We start from the raw sequence: 23,404 nt of genomic DNA, 5'->3' as shown, positions 1-23,404 counted from the left end.
ATGAAAATGTAAAACTTGTTTGTCTCCAATTAACAATTTAGGCATGAAGTGACTGTTGCACCAAGAATCTCTCGATTAAGTAAGTGACCAGGTTAGTGCATGTTTGAGGAGGTCAGGATGCCTGCCTGGACCCACACACTCAGCATGAGCTATTGCTTCTAGGAATATCTCCAATCCTTTCATTATGTTAAGATTACACCCCTGTATGGAATTACATCCATAAATACAAATGTTCAAAACTTGAACATTTGTTAATCAAGTCCCCCTTATGCATATGGAATGTACAGTAACATTAGTAATCACAGACTGCAGTTGAATATAACAATATTGCACGATGTTTCATGTCAAAATCACACTTCAAATGCAATACTAATTTTATGCAGCACTAACAAAAAGACTTAGATTTTGTGGCCAACAGCTGAGCAATACTGATTGCTAAAGATCTTGAAGCTAGATCTGTTCTGTGGATACCCCATTTCCTGACTGCAATCTAAATAGGGAAGCAATGCCATAAGGATTTCGAGGTGCTTACCAGCAGTGATGTCAGCAACAGGATAAGCAGGCAATAAAAAGAAACTAATCTTATAGACAAAGTTAAAAATCAGACAACACCAGGTTATAATCTAACAGGTTTATTTGAGATACAAGCTTTCGGAGTGCCACTCCTTCATCAGGTAGCTAGTGGGGCAGGATCATAGGACACAGAATTTATAGTACACGATCAACGTTTCATATAACTGATGCGATGTATTGAACAAACCTAGATTGCTGTTGAGTCTTGAATCCATTACAATGGGGATGCAGGTTTCAATTGATTAATATGTAAATCCCGAAACTTCTTTCAAGTTACAGTCCTGAGGTAATTTAAGATTTTATAAAAGAAAGTGACATCTCAGCTCAGACAATGCATTAAAGGGGTGAGATTTGAGTCTGCAGATTGTGTTTGCAGATGTGTTCTGTTTTGTTCAAACAGCACACAATCTGTAGGCAGTCAGTCTATGTGACATTTTATAAATTCCTACTTTGGAAATAGAACCAGACTGACTCAAGGTTTGGATACCAACAGACTCTAACCTCACCCCTTTAATGCATTGTCTGGGCAGAGATGTCACCTTTTTTTAAATGAAACCTTAAGTTACCTCAAGACTGTGACTTGAAAGAAATCTAGGTTTGTTCAATACATTGTATTAGTTGTATGGTACTTTGATTTTTTACTATAAATCCTGTGTCCTATGATCCTGCCCCACTAGCTACCTGACGAAGGAGCAGTGCTCCAAAAGCTAGTGCTTCCAAATAAACCTGTTAACTACAACCTGGTGTCGTGTGATTTTTAACTTTGTCCACCCCAGTCCAACACCAGCACCTCCACATTATGATTTTCGTAGACAGCATCTAGATTAGATTAGATTAGATTACTTACAGTGTGGAAACAGGCCCTTCGGCCCAACAAGTCCACACCGCCCCGCCGAAGCGCAACCCACGCATACCCCTACATTTACCCCTTACCTAACACTACGGGCAATTTAGCATGGCCAATTCACCTGACCTGCACATCTTTGGACTGTGGGAGGAAACCGGAGCACCCGGAGGAAACCCACGCAGACACGGGGAAAATGTGCAAACTCCACACAGTCAGTCGCCTGAGGCGGGAATTGAACCCGTGTCTCTGGCGCTGTGAGGCAGCAGTGCTAACCACTGTGCCACCGTGCCGCATCGTAGTAAGTCAGAAGTTTTGAATACCTTTACTTTTATTTTCAGATACAAAATAAGCATAGTTTAAAGATATACAGACATTTTTATCATGATGACAAAATTTGACATTTCACATATAAATGTAAAATAAAATAAAAATATTCAGGGCCTTTATGTGTGTTTAATAATGCTTATGTAATACACCATTAGACAGCTGGATACTCACCAGAAGACAAACCAAAAGTAAAGTAAAAACAACATTTATACTGTATGAGAGGACATTGCAGATTCATTAACAAGTAGACTCTAATTGGTGGAGGTGTTGCCATGAAGAACGCACCACTTAATGATGATTGCCCAAATTTGTTCAAATTTTAAACTAGACAAGTTGACTCTGATTGTCCAAGGTATTACCCTGAGAAATGAACCAAAAAATGACTATCTCCTATATTGTTGAAATGAAACTGTTGTAATGTTTGTACCCATTTGCAAAGGAAGGCCTCAGATTTTCTTACATGTAGCTTCTAGTACATGCACATGCAGCATACAGTGAGCCCAACTGACAATTCTCAAGTGCATGTATGCTTTTCAATAATATGTGTTGGTTTTTGAAACAGGTGGCTTAAAAGCCTAATATTCCACAAGCACTGAAATTTGTACATCATACTAGTCACTTGTGTGAAAGCCAAAATGTCATTTTGGCTGGACAGAAGCATGCTGCTTGCATTGCTATTGTGTATTTGCAGCTACTTCAGTGTACCTACAAGGTAATGTAAGGCAGACAGGGTGCTTTTCAGAACAAAAAGTGACTGCCATGGGCCTATTTTTGAGATGGTGCAATATGCGGTGAGAAATGGCCATTTTTAAAATTCACCTGTGGGATGTGGGCATTGCTGGCTGGGCCAGTATTTATGGCCCATCCCTCGTTGCCCTTGAGAAGGTGGTGGTGAGCTGCTTTCTTGAACCACTACAGTTCATCTGCTGTAGATAGACCCACAATGCTTTAGAGTGGTAATTCCAGGATTTTGAACCCAGCAATAGTGAAGGATCAATGATATATTTCCAAGTCAGGATAGTGAGTGACTTGGAGGGGAACAGGCAGGTGGTGGTCTGCTGCCCTTGTCCTTCTGAATGGAACTGGTCAGAGGTTTGGAAGGTGCTGTCTAAGGATCTTTCATGAATTTTTCACATCTTTTAGACAGTACACACTGCTGCGATTAAGCATTGGTGGTGGATGGAGTAGATGTTTGTGGATGTGGTGTGAATCAAGTAGGCTGTTTTATCCTGGATGATGTCAAGCTCCTTGAGTGTTGTTGCAGCTGCACTCATCCAAGAGTATTCCATCAGATTTCTGATTTATCCTTTGAAGATGGAATCCAGGTTTGGGGAATTAGGAGGTGAGTTGCTCACCACAGTATTCCTAGCCTCTGGCCTGCTCTTGTAGTCACTGTGTTTATGTGGTGAGTCCAGTTGAGTTTCTGGTCAATGGCAATCCCAAGGATGTTGATGGTGGGGAATTCAGTGATGGTAACACTATTGAATGTCAAGGGATGGTGATTAGATTGTCTCTAATTAGAGATGGTCATTGGCTGATATTTGTGTAGTGTGAAAGTGTCTTTCCACTTGGTAGTCAAAGCCTAGAAAGTGTCCAGATCTGTTGCAAATTTGAACATGGACTGCTTCAGTATCTGAGGAGTTGTGAATGGTGCTGAACATTGTGCACTCATTGGCTAACAGCTCCACTTCTAAACTTATATTGGAGGAAAAGCAGCTGAAAATGTTTGGGCCTGGGACACTACTTGAGACACCCCTGCAGAGATGTCCTGGAGCTGAGATGACTTAGCCCCAACAACCACAACCATCTCCCTATTTGCCATGTATGACCCCAACCAGCAGGGTAGTCTTGATCCTGCAGAAGGGTAGTATGTGCCAAAGACTGGTAGATCATGAGAAAGTGCATATACTTTCAAATCTTTGCAACATGCAAGGTACTGACTAAACCCAACCAGGCCACTCTTACAGGACGAGCAGTGTCTGTCATTAGATGTGATTCTATGACTGAACAACATTTGCTAAATAATCTTGGGTGTGTGAAGTCTTAACGCTGGCAACCAATTTCAAAGTGACTCCTACTGTTCAGAGTAAACCTTATAAAACAGATCGGAGTGAAACAAGTCAATTAAGGGCTATGCACAATGAATATGCCTTTGAGTCTGAGTAAAGATATCATTGAAAATTCCCTGCATTTCTTCAAATCTTCTCCCAGCTCTTACTCATTTGGACTCATCACCACATGGTCCAATGAGGCTTTTAATCCACTTGAGCAGATAGACTGCAATGGTTTAAAATCTCGTCTGAGACAGATTGAATTTTTCAGCGAGTACACAATATTTCACAAGGACATGTTTTAAAACTTGTATTTCAATGAGGTAATTGCTACTGGAAATGTATTGCTCAGCTTCTGGTTCCCAGTCTGACAGGATTTTAGAGTTTCAAGTTGATTATACACCATTTGTACAATATGCAGGTTTACCTCAATTTATTTTTCTGTCAGCCAACAGGCTGCAAATTGTTAAAAAAGGCGACAGAAAAGCAAATTGTACAGATGCCATTCTTAAATTATCATTCAAATTCAACAGCTTAATAAAAAATTGTAACAATTAACTATTAGCATTACATTCAAAACTATCTGCATTGCTATATATAATAAATTAAAATGATTATAAAACAGGATACTTTTAAGCACTACCACCCTCGGTGGTCTTTTGCATGGATCAGCAGTGTACCATATTCAGGCAATTGCTAAGATCCCATGCTCCAGTTACATTCTTAAATTCCTTTTGATAATACAAGATGTTGGAAAATATTAACATACTACCATTTCACAGAAATAAAGATTTAACTGAAAGACTGAACTCAGATTTACAAAAGTGATATCAGAGATATACTTTCCCAAAATGTTACGCAAAAGATTAGAATTACCTTAAATGGCCAACAAAATAATCACTTTTGCTAGATTCAGGTTTATTAATAATTCGTCTCTCATTAATCACAGCTGCATCACTAATTGTGGGCCATTAAAGATTGAAAGACCAGACCAGCACATCCTGACTTTGCTCATGTTCATGCTCATACACATGACCATTTTAACAAGTCTGTGCCTTTCTACCATTTGCAAAATAAAATCTGCACTGTAGCATAAAGCGGGATTTGTGAAATACATCAAAGACTGAACTGCTTTGCTATTCCCTGTGTTCTGTGAATAAAACAAACCATTCTAATTTTGTCCTGACTACTATTCAGGCTGTCATTTTACTTTCTAGAGAAAGATTTAGAAATAATTTTAACCCATGTTTGTAATTGCAGTGAACCAGCATTGTTAAAAAACATCTCTCCTATCCTTGTTTTAATCAGAAGGTTTTCCTCAGACCATGGAATTAGAAAATGAATGCACCTAGGCTGAAAACAGATTGGGGCAAAACATTAAGTAATTATAATAAAACCAGGAGACAAACTTCAGTTAAAAATAATGATCTGAAATGCTGCTATTTATATTATAGCATTCTGAATTCCTTTGTGACGTCAACTTTGAACTGTTATTCAGTAACCACATACTTTGATAAACAACAGTTTTTCCATTTTGAATCAAAGCTCTATTGACAGGAGTAACTGTTCTCATGGACTAATTGCTATCTGATGTCATTCTTTGGGACACGTGATGTGATAATGTCAGATTTCCTCAGCTATGCTCTCCTGCCGATCTCTTCCTGTCAAGCATGTCATACGTGGGAAGTTATTCAAGGGTGGTGATATCCACCATTCATGAATTATGCATCTTAAACAAACTTACATGATTGGATCCACTCAGGTGTAAGCCTTTTAGCTGGTACTAGACCACTGGAGAGCTCAACTGCAAATCTTGAATAATAGTTTAAAACAGCAGAATGTAGTCTGCTCACTCTCACCCACTCTGACTCATGGGCACACACACGCACACTGAATAACGCTTCATTTGCTTGTTACAGTTCCAATGAGGCTTTTAATCCCTGTGGGAGCCCATTTTGCAGCTTCATTTGTAGTTAGAAGGGCATATGCCTTTGGATTAAAGCTGCCTTTTACTGTTAAACTTACCAAGGTCAAACTGGGGGCTTTTCATTAACTACAGTCCAAATGTCTTGCCAGTCAACTATTTGACATTTTCAATTTGGCTTTTCCTGAAGGATTAAGAACTTGAAATTTATTTGTAATAGTTAAATCCAAAGCATGCCTCTTCATTCCTAGATAAATATAGATGAATCCAAGCATATATAGTACCCAACATTGTGTTAAAAATTAAGCATTGTTACAAAAAAAGTCTACATTTGCCTGCAATTTTAATTTAATTTCTTAATATTTTGCTTCAATACCTTTTCAGTTTACATGCATCCATTATATCTATTTTTGAATTGCTCGTTGCAAACTTGGTGAGGTTATGTTCTTTTATAATTCTTCTTTCGCCTATACTGGTGAAGCATCAGTAGGGATAATAATAAACAGGATGCATTGCTCTGAATTAAGTGCACCACTTGCTATAACTGATTATTATTTAAAATAATTAATACAATTATTAAATATTGAGAATGCAGGAAGGAATTTAGTTAACATTATATTTTTAGATAATCATTTTTGAAATATTGAGTTTTACTTAACACTATCTTTTTAAAGTAATTAATTTACATTGAATTACAAAGCAATTTTACTTTCTTGTACTTTGTTGAATGGTAAGAGTTGCAGTGGGAGAGGGACTCCCTGAGATTCTTGTAGAGAGAGGAGGAAAACTTCTTCAAGGCAGGCATCCTTGCAAGAGGATTCACAGTAGGGTTAAAATCAACGAGGTAAAAACAATGACTGCAGATGCTGGAAACCAGATTCTGGATTAGTGGTGCTGGAAGAGCACAGCAGTTCAGGCAGCATTCAAGTAGCTTTGAAATCGACGTTTCGGGCAAAAGCCCTTTGATGAAGGGCTTTTGCCCGAAACATCGATTTCGAAGCTACTTGGATGCTGCCTGAACTGCTGTGCTCTTCCAGCACCACTAATCCATGAATGGTAAGAGTGTCAGGCAAGAGAGCATTTTTGGCTGATTGAATCAGATCCAGTATTTCCTTGTCGAATCCCTAACAACTTCGAATTTTTCTAAAATAAATTTGTTCACTTTTACTTATGCAATCAAATTCATGTCTTGTTAGATGTGAAATTTTAGGAAAATACATTAGAATTTTTAGAATGTATGAGTAATGAATCAAGCAACAAGTTATTTACATTGTTCATTGTGTAACTTAACACGTATAATAAAATTCCATTGAACTTTTCACCCAAAGCTTCACTTTGGACATAAATCTGTCAAACATATCTGGAAGATAAAGAAATAAAATATTTTAGTATCACTGACAAATTGAAATCAAAATTTAGCTTAAACTGAACCGGGCTTAATTCAGTCATTTGGCTGGAATGTTCCTGTATAAGCTCAACCAAGCCAATGGCAAAATTGTAAAATGTAAGTTGAAATCTTGTGCATTTAGCTCCATTCATAGAGATAGGAAACAATTTAGTCATGGGTGGACTTTGCTGAGTATTTTCCAGCTCCCTGGCTGATTAGCAAGGGTAGGGAGGAATAATATCTCCATTCTGTGAAAGGAGGGATTTCTAATGAAAAGAACCACAGCATGGATTACAAAGCTTTATCAGCACTGGGATACTTGTGGCTGCAGCAACTTTAATAATGGAGAGAAGACATAGGAAAGTTGTCTCTTTTCCCTGGATATATTTTGGTTACCTGGATATCCTACTGCAGGATCTAAAGGATGGTGGCAAAGTGAGGCCTCCCAAGGATGGAAGAAATTGGACAACCTCTCCAATGAATCAAGGATAAATGGAAGTAGTTAAGGAAGTCCGGATCAGAAATGTGATCACTCCAGCCTTGGAATGGTGCATCAATAGGATTCAGGACAAATGGTAAATGGCAATATACAAGTTCCATTCTCTGACTATCCCAGCATTCTCCTGTGATGCAGTCAACACAACCTCACATCTTCACTCATTCCTATCTCTGCTGACATCTCACATTCCCACCTAGATAACTGACACCCACTCTGAGCCTTGTATATTCTCACACTTAAACTTCAGTGTCACTGTACTCAGAGATGTATTTTCAACCTCTACATACAAACCCCTGCAAACACTCACTTCTTGCAGGAAAAGAAAGGAGATTATTTGGTGAGAAGCAGAGTAGAGGGGTGTGGGTAGCTCTTTACCCTCTGGTAAAGTATGAATGTGTGACCACTTTTTCCACTGGGAAGGAGGTCTTGTTCCAGGAAGTGAGCAGTAACGTGTTGTGGAAGTCTGAGCCTCCTGAGATGCTAGTGCTCAGACTTGAAAAGATTTGATCCTCTGCCTGCAGATCCCATATGAAATCTTGTATCCTTCCTGCTGGATCTACGTATCCACCTCTTCTGATTAATGCAAGGATATGTGGTGAGGAGAAGGCAGCTAGTGCTGCTGCTGCTGCTGCTGCTGTAATTGTTGATATTGGTGTGGCCTTTACCTTGCTCCTCAGCATTTGTGGTGAGGATTGACAGCAGCAATGTGCAACTACATACAAGTGAAGTGCTCATTGAGGTGATGTTCCTCCAAACAGTTGGCAATCACATGTCAAGCTGTGATTGCAATCCTGGAGAAATCATGTCTCACAATCTTGAGTTTTTTGAAGAAGTAACAAAGAAGATTGATGAGGACAGAGTGGTAGGCGTGATCTATATGGACTTCAGTAAGGTCTTTGACAAGGTTCCCCAAGGGAGACTGGTTAGCAAGGTTATATCTTATGGAATACAGGGAGAACTAGCCATTTGGATACAGAATTGGCTCTAAGGTAGAAGACAGAGGGTGGTGGTGGAGGGTTGTTTTTCAGACTGGAGGGCTGTGACCAGTGGAGTGCCACAAGGATCGGCGCTGGGTCCACTATTTTTCATAATTTATATAAATGATTTGGATGTGATCTTAAGAGGTACAGTTCGTAAGTTTGTAGATGTCATCAAAAGTGGAGGTGCAGTGGACAGCAAAGATGATTATCTCAGACTACAATGGAACCTTGATCAGATGGGCCAATGGGCTGAGGAGTGGAAGATGCAGTTTAATTTAGATAAATGTGAGGTGCTGCATTTTGGGAAAGCAAATCTTAGCAAGACTTAAACACTTAATGCCAAGGTCCTAGGGAGTGTTGCTGAACAGAGACCTTAGAGTGCAGGTTCATAGCTCCTTGAAAGTAGAGTTGCAGGTAGATAGGCTAGTGAAGAAAATGTTTGGTATGCTTTCCTTTATTGGTCAGAGTATTAAGTACAGGAGTTGGGAGGTCATGTTGCGGCTGTACAAGACATTTGTTAGGCCCCTTTTGGAATATTACATGTAATTCAGGTCTCCTTTCTATTGGAAAGTTGTTATGAAACTCTAAAGGGTTCAGAAAAGATTTACAAGGATGTTGCCAGGGTTGGAGGATTTGAGCTGTGGGGAGAGGTTGAATTGGCAAGGGTTGTTTTTCCTGGAGTGTCGGAGGCTGAGAGGTAACCTTATAGAGGTTTTATAAAATCATGACAGATATGGATAGAGTAAATAGACAAGGTCTTTTCCCTGGGGTGGAGGAGTCCAGAATTAGTGGGCATTAGTTGGGTGAGAGGGGAAAGATATAAAAGAGACTTAAGAGGAAACCTTTTCACGCAGAGGGTGGTGCATGTGTGGAATGGGCTGCCAGAGGAAGGGGTGGAGGCTGGTACAATTGCAACATTTAAAAGGCATCTGGATGGGTATATGAATAGGAAGGCTTTGGAGGGATATGGGCCGGGTGCTGGCAGGTGGGACTAGATTGGGTTGGGAATCTGGACGGCATGGATGAGTTGGACCAAAAGGTCTGTTTCCATGCTGTACATCTCCATGACTCTATGACTCTAAGTGCTTTGAAAAACAGCCTCTCACCTGGCTATGACTGAAACTCATCATATCAATGCTTTTGTAGTGTGTCAGTTTTACTGAAGAAACTTTGCCCAAAATCCATAAAACTTGATGACCCTTTAAGCGAGCACAGCATTGAACCTGTGCAATCTAGGATTAAAAAGACTCTTAATACATATTTAGTTAGCTCAATTGCTTTCCCCTCAGTGCGCAAAGGAGTTCCCCTCTGGACTTGGAACCTGCACTGAGGAAAGCTGAAAGAGGTGGGATGTTACCAGAATTCCAACACAATGTTAATTTCAAGTGAATTATCTCCCCATACCAACTATTCTACCCACTGAAGCAGGAGTACAGATGTGAAGGAGGTGTTCTGCTAAAACAAACCTTGACAGCAAAGCTTCACCTATCCAATGTAACTTTGTTCCAGAAATTATCTGAAAACTTGTATTCCCTCCATACATAAGTGTCTCCTAGCATTAAAACTCAATGCCAATTAAAATTTATTTCTATTGAAATAGAAAGACTTTGATGGCTTCTCAGTAATGAAATTTATGCCTGGTTTGAGCATTGTTAAAAAGACAAAATAACATTTTGGAATATCCCTGACATAAAAGACATTGATGAATGTATATTAACTGTATCACCAACTGAAAGGGGTGAACAAGGTAAATCCCTTGGAGATGATCCAAAATGGCAGAGATACCAAGAGTATATTTTGTTTCAGTTTTCATCAATGTAAACCAACAAGAAATTACAATAGTACAAGCAGTCAAGGATTATGCATATCAGTCATTGCTCAGTGGTAGAATTCTTCTCTCTTCAGCAGAATGTTGTGAATTCACATTCTCTTCCCAGAACTTGAGTACAGCAATCTAAGCTGTCACTCCACCACGGTAATGTCTGTTGGAAGAGACCCGAAACTCAGATCCCATTCTTTCAGGTGACATAACATTTCCATTGCACTACTTAATAGAAATTCAGGAGGGCTATGCCCTAGGCTCTGATGAATGTGTATTGCTGTCTCAGATTATCTGGATATTGTTACACTGCTTTTTATGGTTTGGAGGTGCCGGTGTTGGACTGGGGTGTACAATGTTAAAACAAATCACACAACACCAGGTTATAGTCCAACAGGTTTCTTTGGAAGCACTAGCTTTTGCAGCGCTGCTCCTTCATCAGGTGAAAGAGCAGGATTTTTAACTTTGCTATTTATGGGAACTTGCTATGTGAAAATTGGCTACCATGCTTCCTAAATTACTCCATTAGGTACATTCCAAGCGTATTAATTGGCTTTACAGACCTTTGGAATGTCCTGAAATTATAAAAGATGCCATATAAATGTTATTATTTTTATTTATTTTTAGAAAGAAGAAACTAACCATACTAAAACCCTCATACTGAAACTTCAGATACTCAAAGAAAATAAGAAGATAGCAGAGATGCACTTATCTAAGTATGATGTTTCCTTTTAAAAGGGAATGGTGCCAGAAGATAGTGAACTGCAATATTATTTTTATCTTCAAAAAGGAAGATGCCGGGATATTTGGGGAAGATGGTGATGCCACTAGGTCATTAAACAAGTGACTCAGGTTAATACACGGGAGATCTGGGCTCAAATCCCACAAAGGCTACTGGAATTTAAATTTAATGATTAAATCAAAGAACCCCTACAGTGTGGAAGTAGGTCATTCTGCCCTTGAGTCCACACCAACCCTCCAAAGAACATCCCACCCAGACCCACCCACTATAATTCTGCATTCCCCATGGCTAAACCATCTAACCTACACATCCCTGGACACTATAGCTAATTTAGCATGGCCAATTCACCCGACCTGCACATCTTTGGACTGTGGGATGAAACTGGAGCACCCAAAGAAAACCCACACGGACACAGGAGAATGTGCAAACTCCATACAGATAGTTGCCTGAGGCTGGAATAAAACCCAGGTCCCTGTAACTGTGAGGTAGCTGTGCTAACCACTGAGCCACCAATGTGTTGTTAAAACTCATCCGTTTCATTCGTGTCCTTTAGGGAAGGAAATCTGTCATCCTTACCTAGTCTGACCTACATGTGACTCCAGACTCACAGCAGTGTAGTTCCTTCTTAACTACCTCGTGAAATGGTAGGCCAACCACTCATTTCAACTGCAACAAGTGCTGGTCCTCTCAATAAAACCCCGATCCTCAGAGAGATTAAAGATTAAAAAAAGATTAATCTGGTGAATTGTAGTTTAATTTGGTAGGTAAGGTAACAAACTTTTGCTGAGATCCTAAAACATGTGGAACTGAAAAAAGATAAAAAGCAATAGTCAGAACTTGAAGTTAATTATCACCAAAACGTTATGGTCATTATCTACTTTAGGAACTAATGTGACTCCCATCCAATATGTGGGACTTTGGCGATAATTAGGAAACACCTATTTCTAGGAGCCCACACTTACACAGTACTAACTGGACACTCTCAAATGATGAGGTTCCAGGATTTAGTCATTGCATGTCATTTTAATGTAGATCATGCTGTATAATTGGCCCCACACAGTTTCGTTCTCCAGTTTTCAAGTAATAATTGAGTTGGGTCGTGGGATCTAGAGGAGGAACAAACATTCCTTGGAGTCTAAGACCAGGATTCACTGACTTAAAATCGGTTTGGAAGACCCAGAAATGTTCTTGGGAGTAATTTTGGAAATGTAGGGAGACTACAGGTCTCAGTATTTGGGGCATGGGCAGGCTAGAGTTGAGGGGCCTGGAAGCCAGAGATTTAGAGTTGGGAGCAACAGTGCTTACAATAAATGCATATCTTTTTCTGATTTGCAAGATCTTCAGAGTTAGCCTCCCAGAAGCATCAGGGAATCCCAAAGTTACAGTGTGAACCAGAAACAGTTGTTAAGTCTCTATTACGCCTGCTTCGCATATTGATAGAGCATTCCTCTCATTTTTCCTATCTCAAGGTGGGCTGCTAAGCACATTCCATCACAACTGCATAAAACATCCCAGACATTATCTTCAAATTTTTATGTGGCTATGTAGCATTAAAAGTATGGATGCTCTACTGTTCAATTCAGTCCCTATTTGTATCTAGCTAATATATTTGATATGTATGCTGTAATGAACTTTGAAGTTAATGAGCAACCTGTCTTGATCTGACAACTGCGGAATTTAACTCATTTGAGAAATCAGGAGCTTACGCTGTACGTGTGTATCCGTCTTTAACCAAGTTAGCAACATTTCTAAATGTCAAATTGGCAAATAAGAAAAGACTGTACAGAACTGGCAACTCCTGTTCAAAAAGTAAACATCAATGGTTGCGTTGTCCCTTATTTAATCATTTATACATGCAAATCACACTGATAAGTAAAGTGTCTAAAGTTGCTGCTTATGTAATAATAGTTTATTGATGTTTCTGAAGTAACTGTTAAGAAGAAAGTAAGTGAAGTATGCACAAATGAGAAAAATACAATAAATTGTGGAAAACAAGAATTTAAAAAAATTGCTCTTCTTGAATATTATAATGGAGCATTTACTCCAGTTTCAAGTAAAAATGGAAAGACTTTAATTGAAATAATTGTGGGATGAATTTAAAGTGAGTGTGTTAAACATTTTACAATAACTTCAATCAGAGTAGCCTTCCAGGCTTAGATATCATTACAGAATGTATGGGAGTATCTGCTAAAACATAGCAGGATTATACACAAGCAACATTTATATTTTACTTTTAATCACTCAGTGGCAACATCTGTACACTACTTAATTCAATATTGCAATCTTTATGCTTTATCCCCCTTCACGGAATAGTGAGCACAAGCTAAAAAGGTTTGTTGCTGTCTCAATCGTCCCTTTTTAATTTAAAACAAAATCATTTTACCAGCATCAGATCACCCAAAACAGCAAAGAAGTTTCAAGTGAACAACCTGGTTTCGCAAATTCAAATTTTGTGTAGCTTTTGGTTAATATAAAAGAAATTGCTACATGGTTTGTTTTTTGTTGGTAGACAAGGTTAACAGGAAACATGATTATTGCTTGAATAGCCTGAATTAATTACATTAAGGAGGCAACCTGTTGATTTGTGTGGTGCTGGAAAAGTACAGCAGATCAGGCAGCATCCAAGGAGCAGGACAATTGAAATTTTAGGCAAAAGCCCTTCATCAGGAACGGCTTCCTGATGAAGGGCTTTTGCCCGAACCGTCGATTCGCCTGCTCCTCGGATGCTGCCTGCCTTGTTGTACTTTTCCAGCACCCCACTCTCAACTCTAATCTCCAGCATCTGGCGTCCTCACTTTCACCAGACTGTTGATTTGTCCATTGACCCAGATCTTTTAAGCATTATTTTGAACGCAGGGTGTTCAATTGGGATTGGAGCCCAGATCATGTCAAAAAAAAGTCAGTATTGATTGTTGAGTTAATGAGCTCTTTTGTTGTCATTGATTTAAGTAACTCATTCAATATTATGGAGAATAGATTTTATAATGCTGAGAAAGTCATCAGGAGCAATGATTTACTCAGCAGACAAATACGGAACAATATGAGAAAAAAAATAATGTGGAAGATTTTAAAAATAAATTTATCATGATGCATTTGTTTCATGAGATAATAGGTCATAGCCATTGGTTTGTCACAATCCACAGGCAAACAAAAATGTTAAAAGTTTTTATGTAGAAAGCCTAGCATGATGTGGAATGAAAATACCAAGACAACAGCTTTAATCATTTTATAACTGTAGGCATAGAAATTAGGCATAAAAATGTAGGCATGAAATTAGGCATAGAGATTTCATAGATTAATAACATGTGAAAAATAATAATTGCATCATTAATTTGACCCGGATATTTGATTCAGCTTCAGTAAGAGTCTTGGGATATTTCATTGCATTGAAAACGCTATATCATAATATTAGATGTGAAAAGTAATAATTGTATTATTAATTTGACCTGGATATTTGACTCAGCTTCAGGAAGCACCTTGGGATATTTTGTTGCATTGAAAGAACTATATCATGATGTTAGATGTGAAATATAATTACTCTATTATTAATTTGACCTGAACATTTGACTCAGCCACAATAAGCATGTTTCATTACATTGAAAGCGCTATATAAACTATTAGAATCATAGAGTCATAGAGATGTATAGCACAGTCCAACTCGTCCATGCCGACCAGATATCCCAATCCATCTAGTCCCAACTGCCAGCACCCGACCCATATTACTCTAAACCCTTCCTATTCGTATACCCATCCAGATGCCTTTTAAATGTTGCAATTGTACCAGCCTCCACCACTTCCTCTGGCAGCTCATTCCATACATGTACCACCCTCTGCGTGAAGACGTTGCCCCTTAGGTCACTTTTATATCTTTCCCCTCTCACCCGAAACCTGTGCTCTCTAGTTCTGGACTCCCTCACCCCGGGAAAACAAACTTGTCTATTTACCCTATAAGGCCACCCCCTCAGCCCCAGACGCTCCAGGGAAAACAGCCCCAGCCTGTGCAACGTCTCTCTATAGCTCAAATACTCCAACCCTGGCAACATCCTTATAAATCTTTTCTGAACCCTTTCAAGTTTTACAACATCTTTCTGATAGGAAGGAGACCAGAGTTGCACACAATATTCCAACAGTGGCCTAACCAATGTCCTGTACAGCTGCAACATGACCTCCCAACTCCTGTACTCAATACTCTGACCAATAAAGGAAAGCATACTAAACGCCTTCTTCATATCCTATCTACCTGTGACTCCACTTTCAAGGAGCTATGAACCTGCACTCCAAGGTCTCTTTGTTCAGTAACACTATCTAGGACCTTATATGGCCAATCCACCTAACCTGCACATCTTTGGACAGATACTTTAAAATCCCAGATATTTATCTAAGTTCCAATGGGATTGTTTAACATTCACAAATTACTACAGTATTAAGCGTTATTAATATTAGGTAGAGTGGATATTGTAATGACTATAATTAGTTATTATAATGGATAATTCTTGTCCTTTCTGCACTATCCACAATTGCACCCCTCTTCTGCTCCATCGTTCCCTTCCCTCTATTCAAACCCATTTAACTCTCCATTCTGCTCTTTGCCCACACTGCATCAATTGGTTCCCTTCACTCTAGGTTCCCTCTGCTCTCTCATTACCTACTGCACACAGCGGTCCTCCTTTCTACCCTCTGCAAGGTAACTGTGCTCTTTTCTGCACCACTTCAATTCCTTCTACCCCTAACTTACCTCTAACCCCTGCACTCCCCACAGGTGGCACGGTGGCTCAGTGGTTATTTCTGCTGCCTCACAACGCCAGTCACCCGGGTTTGATTCCCGTCTCGGGCGACTGGCTGTGCGGTGTTTGCACATTCTCCCCGTGTCTGTGGGGTTTCCACCCACAATCCAAAGATGTGCAGGTTAAGTGAATTGATCATGTTAAATTGCCGATAGTGTTAAGTGCGTTAGTCAGAGGTAAATATAGGGTAGGGGAATGGGTCTGGTGGGTTACTCTTCAGAGGGTCAGTGAGGGTTTGTTGAGCCAAGGGGCCTGTTTCCACACTGTAGGGAACCTAATCTAACCTAATCTCCTCCTCTCCTCTTCACCTGTGCTCCATTCTAAGCAATACTGTCTTTATAATCCTCTACTCCCCTCTAATCTTCACTCTCCTCTAATAATTCTGCTCCCTTCTACATATCTTCTGACAATCCTGCTCCCCCATAATTACCCTACTCCCCTTAACCTCCTAATCCCGTTTTTACTACCCACTCCCCTCTAATCCATTGCTGGCCACTACCACCTCACATTACTCTAGTCCCATATGCCTGCTCCATTCTGCATCCACGTCCTTTATCCTTCCACTGTCCTCTCAATCCCCCTCTCCCTTCTCCACACTGTGTGCACTCTGCTCCCCTCCATATCCTCCACTTCCCTCAACCTCCCATTCTCTTCTGTAATCCTCCACACCATGCTATCTTCCCTAGACCACTCTACCGGTCTGCATCCCTCAATGATTCCCATTCCCCTCTAACCCATGCACCTGCTACATCCCAGCGCAGTTCTTCATTCCCTGTTGCAATAAAAGCTATAAAAGCTGTACATTGATTTGGCATTATCTCATTTAGCCACCAAAGGCTATGGTTTTATCCATGTTAACATGACATTCAATCGTACAACTGTTTTCTAAAAGAATATTGGTGACAGTGACCATGAGATATATCACAGGCTGTGATATGGACGGTGCCCTTGCTGTCTTAAACCACAGAAGTTTGTGCTGCTCCACGGGTGACCAAATCCTGAGAAAAATCAAAGTTTAAATGTTGTGGTCACTGAAGGATTGCTAAGATAAATGTGCTCACACATGCAGTTCTGCTTCCCAACGCATTGAACAACACGTCACTGTTTGCTTGATAGTGTATCCCGGAGACAGAAAGAATAACATTCTGGAAAATATCCAACTTCTTTCCAAACACAGTTTTAGCACAGCCTAGCACTGAACTATGTATTGTTACCTCTCGAATATGTGTGACAAGAAACAAACAGGCAGCTTGAAGGTAAACTTAATCTTGATGGAACCAAAGTAAGGTGGTTAATCTCCTTTTCTGCCATTAGCTGAATAGGTTTTCATTTTCTCTGCTCATTTAATTTTCAAGGCTTTTGCAAAGTTAGGTTTTGTTTGGTGCTTGCAGTTACTATTATGAACGTGCACTTTATAATACAGTTACGTTTTAAACTGACTCCTTTAATTCAAAGTAAATTTGAGTAGTTTGGAGACAGGGATGTGATCTTTGTTGAAATCTGCCCATGTGACCTAGTTCAAGTCAGAACTGGTGCCCATATCAAAGCTTATTGAAAGTAAGGTGCAAATTTTAATATCTGAAAACACAGGAAAAGTCCATTAGTCTTCTTGCGCTCAGGCTCTCAGATACAATTCGAGAGATGGAGGAAAGATTTACTATAACAGATGGGTTAATAGGTTTCAGGTTATTCATCAAGTAGTGGACAGATCCTTTATAAATAGAAACAAAGCTTGTGGGGAATTAAAGACCAAGGAGTCTATAATCTGGAATTAAGAGTCCATGAAATCACTGTCAATTGTCAGAAAACTCCATCTGGTTCACTCACATTATTCAGGGAAGTGTATCTGCTGTCCTTACCCAGTCTGGCCTTCAGGTGACTTCAGATCAACAGCAATGTGGTTGAGTCTTAACTGCTGTATGGGCAATAGGGAAGGGGATTGAATGCTGCTGTTGTCAGCGACAACCACATTCTGTGAATAAATAAAAAAATGTCATCTCAGGGCACCAGGCTATTGGTAATTAATTAAATTATTCTCAGAAGATTGAGGGAAGGTATTTTATTTAACAAGACACTGGAAAGTTACTGTGATGGGGCAAGGAGAAGAGATTCTGCTAAAGCTGAGAATGGCTTGGGTTTTTATGCTTGCTGCTGAGAGTGCAATATAATGTATAAATATGGCAGGGGTTCTGTGTCTTTGAGGGATATGCAATGTTATAACTGCAATGTTTCAACATATTACCTCTTCTCAATAACCTCAGTTATGTGAAGAAGTTAATGAAGAATACCCTTTCTTTAGTTTTAGTGTAATAGTAACCTATAAAATAATGTTTAATCAATGATGATTTTAATTTTACTGCAATAAAAAAATTAAAATGTGAAATCTCATCATGTAAAAGTCCATCAGTCAGATGGGGATTGTAACTGTTGCAAACAAATTGGACATGGAAGTTGTGTACTTCTTTTATGTTTCCAGTTCCAGAGGGACAGCCTATAGAATTGCCAAAGATACTATTTATATCGAGCTCAATTATAGTTCACTCAAAAAAATACCTGAGGTGCAGCTTTCAGAAGATGTGACAGAGCAGTAGTGAACTGCAAAGGCACCAAATAAACAATAAAGTCACTGAATTATTGTGTTGATAATTGTTACAACTATCAAGCAGACTGGTCCTCAAGGAACATCTACTAAAATGCTGTATAGGCCAGCAACCTGGCACGTTGTATATGAGTGCTGAGCCCAAGCTGTACTGTTCATGTACTGTGACTAAATTATGGGGAAGGAGGTCATTAACATCTTACTGGCCTTAATGAGCCACAGTAAAAGCCCTCAGGAGCACAAAGACATCCACTTTTCATTAACCCATACTAGGCAAACAGGAACTCAATGAACTTCTGTTTTCAGTAATAAAAGTAACCGAAACTGAATGTGCACCAATATATACAAGCTTGAGTGTTACATAATCAAGACCACATTCATCTAAAATGTACATTATAATAAATACTATAATTCTATCTATTTAACAATGGATAACTTGGAGGACAGTGAAGAGTTTTTTTTGTGTTTGCAAGATTAGCCTTCATTAGATAACCACACTCTTTTATTCATCTGCAATACATTTAAAGATTTATAGGTTAAAACTTCTTCTCATTAAAACTTACTGGTATAGATATATCTATTGAAAAATCCATACTGTGCATAACAAACAAACAGAGAAGCTGGCAACAATTCAGAATTTATAATTATATAGTTTGCAGTGCCAAATGGAAGCTAGATTGTAGATGAAATAGATTCCTTTTGTTATAAGTGCTTTGAATGTGAAAACTTAGATCAGAATTCATTGTGTCCTTCAAGCAGGACACTATGAATGTTCTAAGGAGTAGGAGAGAAGGCTTCTTTAATAATGTCATGACAGGTGACACCTAGATTTGCCATAAACTTTTATATTGATAAATGGTAAAAAGAATGCATGAAGGAAGAAATGTGCTGAACATTTTTCAGTTCATGGTTAAGAATGAATCAAAATTGACTGTTAATACCATTAATCGGATTGCAACATGATGACAAAATGGGAGAATAACAATGCCTGGAACATACATTGGGGCGATGTTCACCAGAACTGTCTGTCATGATGGTATCAATAAATTAAGGATCATGACATGGTAAAAGGTTGGAAGCTGAAGGCAACTGAAGAAGTGATATCTGTACAGCTGTAAATCAACTGTCTGTCTTGATAACTTTCTGGAGTTCTGTGGCTTTGAGAGATATGCAATGTTATAACTGCAATGTTTCAACATATTACCTTTTCTCAATAACCTCAGTTGAACAATCTCACAGAGTATATTGTTTATACTGTAAAATCCATAATGATTAAATGTAAAATGACTAGCCTTATTTTCAGATAGCTACATTAAATCTGTGTGCTACTCCAGTAGGCAATAGTTTACTCTCACTAGCAGGCCTAATTTTTGGAAGATAAATCCACACAGTTTTCCCTCCCACAATCTCATCACCCAACAGTATGTATGTAATGCATTATTGGCAAGAAGGGAGAAAATAGTACAATGATAAACTAGCATGCAGACAGTTATTGTATCTTGAACCGAAACAAAGCATACAAGTTTAAAACTTCCATATGTTTGTGAGTTTGCAGATGACACCAAAATTGGAGGTGAAGAAGATTACCTCAGAGTACAAAGGGATCCGATCGGCCAATGGGTTGAGGAATGGAAGATAGAGATTAATTTAGATAAATGTGAGGTTCTGTATTATGGATTTTATAGTTCATCATTTTGGTGCTGTTTAAACTATACTGACTGCTTATCTTCTATTGAACCTATACTCCTGTAAGTAATTTTATCCAAGTATAATCTTAACAAATGAACACTTTGTATATACTGCACATTAGACATACGAGACTTAATCGCTGCCTTCTTGACCCTATCCCAATTAATATACTGGGAATCTAGCTTTTTCCTGGTCCCAATTTGGCTAATATTCTAAATGGGTCCTAATCCTTAGATATTATCCTACCCCCTCTGCCTCAAAATAGAAAACGCAATCACAGCCACTTTATACTTGTAAACTGAAGCCTAGCACGGCCTCAAGGTGAAACTCATCATGGACTTCCAGCCTCGAGGTGAAGCCCAGCCCAGACTCCCAGTCTCAACGTGACAAGCAGCCTAGAATCCCAGCCTCAAGGTCAAGCCCAGGGTGGCCTCCAGGGCTTGAAGTTACGTCCAGAGCGGGCTCCCAGCCTCGAGGTCAAGCCCAGGGTGAGCTCCCAGCCTCGAGGTGATGCCCAAGGTGAGCTCCCAGTCTCAGGATGACGTCCAGGGTGATCCCAGTCTCGAGGTGAAGCCCTGGATGATCCCAGTCTCAAGGTGAAGCCCAGGGCGAGCTCCCAGCCTTGAGGTGATGCCCAGGGTGATCCCAGTCTTGAGGTGAAGCCTAGGGCGTACTCTCAGTCTCGAGGTGAAGCCCAGGGCGAGCTCCTGGCCTCGAGGTGATGCCCATGGTGCTCCCAGTCTTGAGGCGAAGCCTAGGGCGGACTCTCAGTCTCAAGGTGATGCCCAGGGTGAGCTCCCAGTCACGGGGTGACGCCCAGGGTGATCCCAGTCTCGAGGTGACGCCCAGGGTGAGCTCCCAGTCTCGAGGTGACGCCCAGGGCGAGCTCCCAGTCTCGAAGTGATGCCCAGGGCAGACTCCCAGTCTTGAGGTGACATCCAGCCCAGGCTCCCAGTTTTGATGTGAAGCCCACCATGGAGTCTCAGAACCGATTTGAAGCCCAGTGGGGACTCATCTGCTTTTAAATATTTTTCCCGCTTTCTCTAATTTAGAAGGAATGTAATGTTGAATTTTTAACGTTATCTCCTTATTTTTCTAATTTATACCTAAGATTTTGTTCCTGAACACCTTTATACCTAAGGTTGCGCCAGAAACGGTGACTTTGTACACGTTTCATTGTACTCCTGTATCCCTACACTTGAGTACATATGACAATAAAATCTAGATCTAATTCTAACTGTGGCTCCAAATTTTTTTTTCAAACTCTTTGCATGTCCTGCCATCTTACCCACTCTATTGAGGCTTCCACCTCACTACACCATTGAACTGGCCCTAATTAAAGTTACAGACCATATCTTCTGTGGCTGTGACCATGTTACTTGAGTTTTTAAAAAAATCCTACTCAGCTTATGCAACATTTGATATGGGCGACCAAATCCTCCTCCTTGTACTTTACCTATCAATTTAATCTGCTACACAGTATTAAAATATTATCCTCATTTGGATGATTCAGCGTTATCACAAAAGCCTACTCATTTATGTAATTCACTCCTAGATATAGAAAAGAAATTAAATTTTGAAGTTGAATTGTAGTATGCTTGAAAATATGCACGTTATCAGCATTAGTAATTATCAGCATTATCATTGCATTTCAGCACAGACTACTAAGTTGTCTCTTGATAGTTTACTTGTGATTCATAGAAACCTCACTTTTTAAAATTATTTCAGTTTCATCATCTATTTTACAGTGTTTCATGGAGTTTCTCATAGACCAGCGGTGGAAGTTATGATACTTAATATTAAATCAATGGTCGTCAGCAGTGGAAATTCCTAATCTTCTTGATTCAGAAGCAAACATATTAATTGTCTATTCCTGAAGTATTTATCTGAAGACTGCCATGCTTCTAGCCTGTACTCCCCCTTCCTGGTGTATTGATTGAATCAACAACATCTGTCACTGTAATCAATGAACATTTTCAGTCTTGGAGGAGACATGTAAATGGGAAAATGAAAAATTAAAGCAATGATAAATGATTTCCTTCCTGATGGGCTGAAGCTCTAGTTTTTGAGAATGGAGTTGTTTGATATTCTGAGATGGCTCTCTTCAGAAAGTTTTCAAATAAAGCAGCTGAAAAGACCTGTTCAAGCAATAAATTCATGATTGTGTACTTCATTGCTTTTCCTGAAATCTTTTTAGGCTGCAAAATCAATAATAAAGTGTTTGAGATTTAGCCTAATGATAAATAATTGATTATTTGATGACAAAAAATTATTTTCAATTGTTAAATTGTATTATATTTGTGTTTGCTATAATTAAGTTGTACGGTGCTAATAGTCCAAGTTTGCTCTGATTAAGGCTGTACATGCCACAATAATGCAACCACTTGAATATCAAAAACAGGAAATAAATAGTACAAATAAAAATAAATGAGTATGGATGACCCTGGTAGCAATTTCAGAAATGTGATTGTAAGATAACCATGGTTGAGACCTATATATTCAAGAATATTTAGCATTTTGGCAGGACAGGAAACTAATAAAATGTCTGGGCAGTTCTGTTATTTAAGGATGACATTACAGTGTATTATGTCTTTATTACAAATGGTTGAGGTGTAGAATCAGTTTAATTAGAGATTAGAAATTGTGAAGGTAAGAACTCACTTGAGGAAGTAGTTTGTAGATATACAGCATAGAGTGTGCAAAAAGAAATAATGGCAAATACAAGAAAGACCCTATAATAATCATGCTGGCCTTAATGTTCACATAGGTGGACAAATCAGATTGGCAGAAGTAGCCTGGAAGATGAGTTCATAGAACTAAACAAGAAAGAGTGCAGAGAAGATTTACTAGGATGCTACCTGGATTAGGAGGTTTGAGTTGTAAGGAGAGGAAGGACAGGCTGGAACTTTTTCCAATGGTGTTTAGAAGACTTGGGGGGTGGGGGGGGGGGGGGGGGTGAGGGAGAGGGTGGGCTAACCTTATAGGCATCAATAAAATCATGAGAGGCATAGATATGTTACCTGGCAGACTGATCTTCCCCATGGTATAGGAGTCTAAAACTAGAGGGCATAGATTTGAGGTGAGAGGGGAGAAGTACAAAAGAGTTCAGAGGGAAAATGTTTGCCACACAGAGAGCGGAAAGTTTCTGGAATGGACTGCCTCAGGTTGTGGTGGAAGCAAATA

General features: G+C 39.4%; 1 long non-coding RNA gene across 1 annotated transcript; it reads left to right on the top strand.

Moving 5' to 3' along the window:
* The first annotated feature begins 17,116 nt into the window (after window positions 1-17,116).
* Window positions 17,117-22,219, top strand: LOC140483479 (uncharacterized). The gene is made up of 3 exons (XR_011961973.1): window positions 17,117-17,189; window positions 20,088-20,189; window positions 21,970-22,219. It is a non-coding gene; the product is annotated as an uncharacterized lncRNA (long non-coding RNA).
* Window positions 22,220-23,404: the final 1,185 nt, after the last annotated feature.

This window comes from Chiloscyllium punctatum, chromosome 12 (genome assembly GCF_047496795.1).
Source record: "Chiloscyllium punctatum isolate Juve2018m chromosome 12, sChiPun1.3, whole genome shotgun sequence".
Lineage (NCBI taxonomy): Eukaryota > Metazoa > Chordata > Chondrichthyes > Orectolobiformes > Hemiscylliidae > Chiloscyllium > Chiloscyllium punctatum.
This window is presented reverse-complemented; position numbering and strand designations above follow the sequence as displayed.